Source organism: Myotis lucifugus, unplaced genomic scaffold (assembly GCF_000147115.1).
Source record: "Myotis lucifugus unplaced genomic scaffold, Myoluc2.0 scaffold_33, whole genome shotgun sequence".
Classification (NCBI taxonomy): domain Eukaryota; kingdom Metazoa; phylum Chordata; class Mammalia; order Chiroptera; family Vespertilionidae; genus Myotis; species Myotis lucifugus.
In genome coordinates, this window is record NW_005871081.1 from 2,426,571 (window position 1) to 2,436,383 (window position 9,813).

At 43.8% G+C, this 9,813-nt stretch overlaps 1 long non-coding RNA gene across 2 annotated transcripts; it reads right to left on the reverse strand.

Annotated features, from left to right (window-relative positions):
• Window positions 1–260: 260 nt before the first annotated feature.
• Window positions 261–7,529, reverse strand: LOC111825572. Of its 2 annotated transcripts, none has more exons than XR_002828762.1 (3): window positions 7,307–7,529; window positions 5,423–5,582; window positions 261–1,453 (listed from the first exon to the last, which is right to left on the reverse strand). It is a non-coding gene; the product is annotated as an uncharacterized LOC111825572 (long non-coding RNA). The 2 variants fall into 2 exon arrangements; XR_002828761.1 differs by lacking the exon at window positions 261–1,453 and adding an exon at window positions 4,942–5,090.
• Between the last annotated feature and the right edge of the window lie 2,284 nt (window positions 7,530–9,813).

Here is a 9,813-nt window from a genome sequence, read left to right on the forward strand (position 1 = left end):
TTTTGAATGATTGCATTGCTCTTCTATATTACTAGAATAATACCTGTATGAGTTTGTTGTTTTTAATGATTATATTGCATTATTTCTCCATATTTACCTTGTTTATTGGCTTTGTGAAGGCATAACATTGCTCAGGAAATTAAAATACATGCTCTGAATTATAGTAAGTGACCAATATTGCATCTCCATGCTCCCCCAATGCCAAACATGTATGGGAATCATATTTAGCTACATATAATGAAAAGCCAAAACAACAGTAGTTTAAAGATGTAAAGGTTTATTTTCTCAGGTAAAACTAGACCAAATGTGGGCATTCCAATGTGGGTATCAAGTTTCCTAGGACCGAGGCTCCCTCTGTCATTTAGCTTTGCCATCCTCAGTGCACATCTTTTGTCTTCAAGTTGGCTTCATGGTCTGAGGTGGCTCCTGCAGCCGTCACATTTGCTTTGACAACATATAAGGTGACTGGAAAAAACTAAAAAAGCTTCCCCTACTGACTTAGGCAGTGACTTTATAAGTGAACCTTCTGCTCAAGTCTTACAGGCTGGACTTTAGACACGTATAAAAGCTGCTGCAAGAGATGCTGGGAAACAACAGACTTGGAACTGGGAACACTGCACTGCAGAATTCATTCAGGCTGTTAGTTTAAGGAGGATGGGAAGAATGACAATTGGGTAGACAGCAACCTCTGAAATCTCATATATGTAGCTCTGACTTCAAAAGCAGCTGCTGCCTTTGGGTTAACTTGATCATATGTTTTGCTTTTTAAATATATGTCTTTTATTAGGTTTCTTTCCCTTTGAAGAGTTTTAAAAATAGCAGGACTCTGAAGTGAAAGGACTTGGTCTGAAGGCAGGGTGCTTGTGGACCAGTGCTAAAAGCACTGAGCATACCAGAATAATGGCTTCACTAACATGCACTTCCTTTGACGTAGGCAATGCTGAATAGGAAATACACATATGGCTATGTCTATTAAAAATTACATAATCTTCTGTTGTGAGAACAACACAGCTTTCCCAGGGAAAAGTGTACAAATTTAAATCAACTAAGATTACATGTGAACCTCGATTGTGGTAGAACAGTCTTAGCTCTGGTCCCTCACTCAGCTGCCCAGAAACAACAGGGAAATTCATTTAACATGAACTCATGGCAGGAATTCCATGAGAAAGGGCAGGTCATGCAGAAAATCCACTCAGCCTATCCCCCTTCTCAGAAGGTATAGAAAAGCACAGCCATCCCTGTCCAACTGTGAAGATGGTTGCCTTTAGGTAACTGAGAAGGCAAGACACAGTATACACCTGCATATTTGAAACACATATTTGAACATCTCTTCTCCATTATTTATTTCTTCAACAAATGTTTATTGTATTTCTCCTCCACGTCTGGTTCTTTTCTGGGCACAGGAGATAGCGTGATGAAGAAACCTTAGTCCCGGCACTCTCTGAACTCCCTTCTAGTGATAGACAGATAAGTAAATAAATATAAAATATGAGATGAAAATAAATAAGACAGGAAATAAATGTAGAGCAGGCTAGAGCCAGAGTGAATGGATGAGCACTATTTCTTGTAGGGGCGGTTGGAGAAGGCCTTTATGAGGTTACACTTACACAGAGCCCTGTGGGGGGCATGGAGGGCAGGAGGGCTCTGTGTGGATATTCAGAAGGAGAGCATCAAAGGCCAGGGACCAGCATGTGTTAAGGCTCTGGGGCAGGAACATACTAAACCAACTGGAAAAACAAGGGGGAGGCCAAATACTTAGTTCCTGCTCCACCATTCCACTCTTTACCGTTCACTATTTAATGCTCATGTTTAAATGAGAATTAATTATGCACATAATCTATCAAAGTTGTGCCACGGATCAGTGGTTGAGCATCCATGGATCAGTGGTTGAGCATCAACCTATGAACCAGGAGGTCATAGTTCGATTCCTGGTCAGGGCACAGCCCGGATTGCAAGCTCGATCTCCAGTGGGGGGCGTGCAGGAGGCAGCCAATTAATGATTCACTCTCATCATTGATCTTTCTTTCTCTCTCTCCATCTCCCTTTCTCTGAAATCAATACAAATATATTTATTTATAAATAAATAAACACATCAATAAATAAATGTGACTATTGACAGCTTTGCTTTACTGCTTAATACAGAGAGCAGGTGAGCCAGGAGGAAGGACAGCATTAAACAAACAAATAGAAACTTCCCTTGGCTTTGAAGGGTTATTCATTCAGGTGGCAAATATATTCCAAGTGAAGGGGCGAGACCTAGTGGGCTGGACATTAACATAAACAGTGTGTATCCTAGCAGAAGGAATGTGTGATGTCCACACACACCAGAGGGGCTGGAAGTGAAGTCTCAGGCAATAGTAAAGTGCTCGGAACCAGGTTTCTGCTGGGGGAAACGGTCTTAGCTCTGCTGTTTCAACAAAGTGCTTGATTTCCTTAGAGACCCAGAGCTGCCGCCGAAACCACAGCTGACAGCGCAATGATCCTCTTCGTATGGACATGCTGAAGGACAGTGCGTGGGAGCCAAGGCTCTCAGGGCCAGCGTGCATGGTCACTGCACGTGGCCATGTGCTGATAGGCTGTTGTCTTTGGCCCAAGTGTCCTGCCGTGACCAGGCTGGTCTCTGCTGCAGGAGAACACATGTGCTATTTCATCGCTGGCTAATCACACAGAGGCCTTGGACGGACTCCACAGTTAGAAGGAGTTGGGCCCTATGCTAACAAGATCTTGATGCTGACGAGTCCACCACCCTACTTTGAAGATAATTTTATGAGTCAGTTTAATAAAAAAAATTTCTAGGCCCCTTATTTTCTTTATCCACTGCGATAATTATTGGTATCTCATATCTTAGTTATTGTCATCATCAGTGACGTCTGCTGTCCAAAAGAAAGCAAAACGCACAAAAGTCACGGTCCCTGTTCTCACATGGTGATGAGTATTAACTGGCGTGCTGAGGAGGGAGAAGGGCATGTTCTGTTAAAATAATCAGATATTGGGTTTTGAAAAAGGTGTCATCACTCCGGATGTGTTTTTACGTGACACCTCACTGCATCATCCTATGATGCCCGAGGATGCCAGAAATCGTCACGCCCACAGCGACTTTGCTGAGATTAGAAATTTGGTTTATAACTGTCATGCTGGCTGTGGGTGAGCAGATGTCCCCTAAAGAGCAAGAGGAATGCCCGGCTGGTGTGGCTCAGTGGTTGAGTGTTGTCCTATGAACCAGGAGGTCAGGGTTTGATTCCAGGTCAGGGCACATGCCCAGGTTGTGGGCTCCATCCCCAGTGTGGGGTATGTAGGCGGCAGCCAATGATTCTCTCTCATCGTTGATGTTTCTCTCTCTCCCTCTCCTTTCCCTTCCTCTCTTCGATCAATAATAAAAATATATTTATTTTTAAAATGAGCCAGAGGACCAAACTTGACAATGGCAGTAGATGAAAAACCTGGGGTCTGTCTTTGCCAAGTTCCTTTTCTTCTTGCAGATGTGTTCTCACAGCTCTCAGACCACTTGCAGCAGAGGGAGGGAAGCCTTTGGCTAAGACAAAGCCATGCCCTCCATAAAGGACCCGGTGGCCATTGCCTGGGTGGCCATGGAACCTTCGCCTTCTTGGGAACAAGCTCCCGGCTGGCCAAGAGCACCTGCTGGCAAGAGCTCAGGGTGACGCCGCCATCCCACTGCTCTTAGGAAAGCTGAGCCTGGGTTGGGTTTATCCCCGGACACCAAAACCATCCTGGGTTTTTCCTCTCTGCCATACCTACCCCCTGAGGCATGAGAAAGGCAAGGATGCCCACTGCTCCTGGCCGGGCAGCCCCTTCCCGCTGCCCCCTTCACAGCCCTAAGGAGGCCCCATCGGTGGCCTGAGCTTTCGAGGATCTGTTGGATGTCAAGCTCTCCTCCCTGGCAGGCAGCCACGATTTTGTTTACTGCTCTCAAAGCAAACTCGCACTCCTTCCTCCCGCCCAGCCCCTTTTTTCAAAACATTAAACTCTTGGCTCGCAGTCATCACTTCCTGCTTTCATCTGTTTGGCCTGAGCCGCTGACATCGGGCCGGGCCGGGGGCCAGAGCCAGCCATCCCTCCAAGGACAGCACCACTGCCCCCACCAGAGCGCACAGGCCCGTGGACAGCAAGGCCAGCGCGTAGTGCGCCGGAGAGCTCCGTGTTCCCTTTTCTTATCACCTCCCCTGTGGTTGCTGAAAGTTAGCTGACTTTTGAAGACTCCCTAGGAAGGGGGTACGTCTAACGTGGGCCATGGCGATATGAAATTAAAGTAACACAGCAGCCCCCCCGATCCCTGAGGAATACAGAGCAAGACCCACAGGGGCTGCCTGAAACCGCAGATAGTGCCGAACCCTATGTACATCATGTTTCTCCTACGTATACATAGCGATGAGAAGACTTAATTTATAACTTAGACACAGTAAGGGATTAACAACAATTACCAATAATAAACGAGAACAATTATAACAATATACTGTAATAAATGTTATGTGAATGTGGCCTCTTTTCCTCTCAAAATATCTTATTGTATTGGACTCACTTTTCCACTTAAAGGAAGCACTTTAGTGCTTTTCTTTGGAATATCCAAACTGCCAGCATCACTACTCTTGCATGGTGAGGCAATTATTAAGTAACTGGGGTTACTTGCACACAAGCACTGTGATACTATATGTGATACTGTGACAGTCAGTATGATAACTGAGATGGTTTCTAAATGACGACCGGGTGGGTAGAGTGGATACACTGGACAAAGGGATGATTCATGATTCCGGGGAAGGACAGAGCGGGAGGATGCAAGATTTCATCATAGTCTCAGAAAGGCACACGATCGAAAGCTTATGAATTGCTTATTTCTGGAAATTTCCATTTAGTACTTTTGAACCATGGTTGACCGTGGGTAACCGAAACCACAGAAAACAAGACCACGGGTAAGGGGGACTACTGTACCTCTGCATCTGTTTTAATCATGACATCCTGCCTTGGTTTCACACCATGTTTGCAAGAGGGCAGCCCCCTGGGTTTGTCCTCCAGAGTTCTGGTAAATCCTGGAGCCACTCTGATAATGGAATTCCCTTCTGGCATCCTCTAGAAGCCTAATTGAATACAGCAGGAAGCAGTGACGAGAGCCTTTTAGCATGTCTATCTCCTTCCAATTGCACACTTTCTCAATAGGAAGCAGTTTCTCTATTCTGAGGAGAGTAAGTAACCCCCCCTCCCTCCCACTCACTTTCCCCTGCACACACATTCCCACATTCCAATTATTCATAGCTATGTTATTTCCCTTCCACTAAAAGTTTTCTCCCAATTACCTGGAGGCATCCAGGTGTGGCTGAAATATGCTCAACCCTGGGAGTAAATATACACACCTAAGGGCAGTGAGCAGCAGATCAAGACAGCCTGTACAGGGAGCCTAGTAGCTGTTTACCTGGTGACTCAGGAAGGATGCAAAGGCCAGATGGTTGGCATACTGCAGAGGCTGACAGGCACTTTCATTTGATTGCTTAAGAATAAGTTCAGTGGAAAAGGGGTTTCACGTGCCTTCTTCCTTTCTGTGGTTCCTGAGTTTCACTGTGCTGCTCTCTAAACTATTATCAAGGGGAAGAAAATAAAACTTTTTAATTGTTTTCTTTGCACTCAAGGTCAGGTAGGAAGGTGAGACTTATAAATCTTGAACTGCACAAAGGTATACATGTACTAGTAAGTAAACTTAAAATATATTTTGAAATAGTTTTTGTCATTCTGTAGAATACTTTCTAATCTTTAATTGTTGCTATAGACTGAATGTTTGTGTCTCTGCCAGATTCATGTGTTGAAGCCCCGAGGTGCTGGTATTGGGAGGTGGGACCTATGGGAGGTGATGGAGGGGATTTGTCCCCTATAAAAGAGGCTCAAGAAAGCTCTCTTGTCCCTTCTGCCATCAGAGGATACAAGGAGAAATCAGCAGTCTGCAACCCAGAAGTGGGCCATCATTGTGTTAGCATCCTGAGCTTGGACTTCCAGCCTTCAGACTGTGAGCAATAGATTTCTGCTGTTTTTAAGTCACCCTGTTTACAATCGCTGTTATAAGACATTTGTAAAATACCCACTTGTGACAAGTATGTGGAAGTGACTGAACTGAGACACAGTGGTAAATGTCCAAACTAGTAGATGGCAAAGACAATATTAGAGTTTGCTCCTCTCAGTCTCTGACACATGAGATTGAAGGAACTACAGCATCAAAGATCCTGGGATAAAAACTCAGAGCCTGGGTCTGTGTCCTGCACGACATTGGACAAACGTCACTCAACTTCCTGCTCAGCAGCTGGTACAGGGGAAATCTCTTGGACTGCTGCTGGGTCCTAGAAATAGTGAACATATATAAGGGGATTCTTAAAGGAGTGAGAGAGTGCTGTACCAAGTAGGTATGCAGGCCACATCATCTCTAACAATATATCTCTGCAACCTGCATTGCTTTGCCTTGCCTCTTTGGTTCACACCTAAAATAACCCTTTACTGAAAGGTGAGGAGTCTGTGTAGTTTCTTTGAAGGTTTTTCTTTGGAAACACCTAAGTAAAGTGTTATTTAATACTAGAGGCCCGTTGCAGGAAGATTCCTGCAAGAATAGGGCTTCCTCGGGCCTATTCCTGCAAGAATAGGGTTTCCTGAGGCCGGAGCAAAGCAGAGAAGGGAGCCAAGCCTGCCGAGGAGGGCTTCGCTCCCTTCTCCGCCACCTCGCTCCCTCCCGTCTCCTCCGCCTTGCTCCCTGCCTTCTCCGCCACTTCGCTCCCTTCTGCAGCACTTGCCTTCCTTCTGCGCTGTCTTCAGTCTTCGCTCCGTGCCTGTGTATGCAAATTAACCACCATCTTTGTTGGGTTAATTTGCATATCACTCTGATTGGCTGGTGGGCATAGCAGAGGGATGGTCAATTTGCATATTTCTCTTTTATTAGTAGTGCTTCTCCAATGTTAATGTGTACACAGATATTACATGCAGATTCTGATTCTGTTGGTCTGGGGTGGAGCCTGAGACTCTGCATGTCTATCAGGCTCCCAGCTGATGCTGATGCTGCAGGTTTGGGGACTACACATTGGGCAGCAAGGGGTATAATGCTAAGCACAGAGTGAGTGGATACACACATTGGGAAGAGGAGCTAACTCTTAAAAATTCGTGTTCTCCACCTTTTATTTCACTCATCTTCAAAATCTGCCTTTCTAAATGGGCACAATAATGGGCTAATGAACCAGAGTGGAACCGGGAGGTTCACTCATGACATGGCACAAGGGTAACTGTAACCGGTTATCTGAGTGTGTCTCCCCTAAGGCGGACATACCGAGGGCCTGGGCCCTGCTGAGGAGTCGCTAAGGCAGGATGGACTCAGTCTTCCTGGCATAACTCATCCAGTGGTGCCACCAATGGCACTGTGCAGTGAAAAGGATGTCTGCAAAACCACTCTGAAGCAGGGGAAGAAAACTCCACAATCAGCAGCTGCCTTCTCCCTAAGCATCTCCTTATGTCACCACATGTCACAGAGGTCCACGTGAGAGTAGTCTTCTGGAGTTAGGGGAGAAATGATGAGAAGTTACGCAAAGTCATGGTAAGAGTTTCTTTCCTATACCTACTTATCCCCAGGGTTTTACTCCATTGTGGTCAGGGTATGACTTTCCTTCTCTTTTTCTGCATATTTACCCAAATGCCCCTTAGGAGTGTTTACAGAATCAAACCCCCTTTTCTTACAATTGTACTGCTTGGTGGACAGAATTTCCATGGGTGGTAAGAAGGGACAGTGATGCTAACCCGGACATGAGAAGCAGATCCTCTCTTGACTAGAGTTTGTGTGACACAGCTTCTCTCATTAGCACATTTCCCTCTTCCTGTGCTATGAATCAGTGTTCTTAACTGTCCCATTCCTCACCTTACTCGACATCCTTTCTGGATACTCTCATGCACCCTAATTCTTCAGTTCCCAACACTATATCGTGACTCTCTCCAGTCCTCAACTCTAATTTTCATGAGTCTCAACTTCACTTAACTCCAAGCCGAACAACTCATAAGGGTGTATCACAGACACCTCAGGCTCAACATATCAAATAAAAACAAAAAACAAAATCATATTCTTGCCTAGACCTGCTCTTCCTCCTCCTGAATCCCCCATTCTGCTTTTCTTGCCAAATATCCTCATTACCACCTCCTTCCAAAACACAAAGTTTGGATGGCGATCTTACAAAAACATATGGCTCCAAATACCATCTATATGCCAATGTCTCAAGTCTACTGAACATCTCACCTGCATGTCTAACAGATGCCTTGAAATCAACATGATCAAAAAAGACCTCTTATTTAACACAGCCCGTCCCACCCACCAGTCTTCCCTACTTCAGTAAATAGCACCATCATCCATCAAACACACAGGCCCGAGAAGCTGAGAACCATCTTGTTATCTACCCTCTATCTCATACCCTACATTTAACCCTTCAGCAAATCCTAATTTCTTCATCTTAAAAGGATGTCCTGCCCTTAATCTAACCTTCTCACCATCTTCCCTCATAGTTCATGTCATCATCGTTTCTTGATTTAGCTGCATTGCTGCCTCCAAAGTGATCTTCCCTGTTGTATTATTCTCACCCCACCCCCTCCATTTCATTCTCCATACAACTCAGTGAGATATATGCCATATAAGTCAGATCAAATCATTCCCCAGTGGCTTCCAGCACACCTGAAGGAGAATCCACACTCCTTTCCATGGTTGACAAGTGGCTAATCATTTGTTATGCCCATCCATACTAGTACAGGTCTGTAATCAATACATTAATTTACCTTTATATTTTTTAGAGTTATGGGAGGAATTGAAAATGGGAAAGGAGAAAAGAATGATTCAATTATTATTAGATAATTAATTTATCCATTCACTTGAATTAAAATACATACATACATATCTGAATATTCACACAGACATGAAGTTTTAAATACAACCAATATATTAATTTATATAATAATTCATAATAATAAGCTTTGTTATGGGATAAACAGGATCCCATGTTTTCCTTTATAATGTCATGCCTACAAATCCAGGTTCAGCACCCTCAGCTTTTACTTGCTGATCACTTCTGCTGCTGTTACAGATGCTTCTAGTCAAATCACTTTCCATGGCACATGCTCATTGTGGAACCTTGTCTTTGAGCTACTTCTTCTTTTTTTTTACTATCTTCTGCAGCATCATTCCTCTGTGGTTTGAGGCTGTTTTTAGCAAAGGGCTATAATGCAGTTTGGGCATAGGATCTCCACTTTCTTCTTGACAAAGGGAAACACTGACAAACAGATTAAGACTATAAAAACAAGGATCCTTTTTTATGAAAGCCTTCCTTGAATAAATATGGAATGAGTTGTCATGGAAAATCCTGATGCTGAAATAAATACGGTACAATAAAATGATTGAACAATGTTCTTGGATTTGATTTTCTAAGCCCTGTTGTTAAGTAATTAGCATGGAAACTGGTTTCTTATATAATAAGATACTCTATTTCATACCACATAGTGTATCACATTAGCCTCAGTACTTCTTTGGGGAGATGGGGTAAATAAAAATTACATGACTTAATGTTACTGTTACTTCATTTTCTTTTTTTCTATCAGGCATATAAAACTTATTAACAAAGAGTGAAAAGAAGATGGGAAAGACTAGGAGAATATTCTTCTCCTGTGTCACACTGAGCAAATTATCTTACCTTGCTGGGTCTCACTTTTCTTATAAGTGAATTATCTCATGGGTCATTAAATTATACCCATTCAGCAAATATCTATACTTTTCACTTACTTTGTCCAGGCACAAGCCCTTCATAA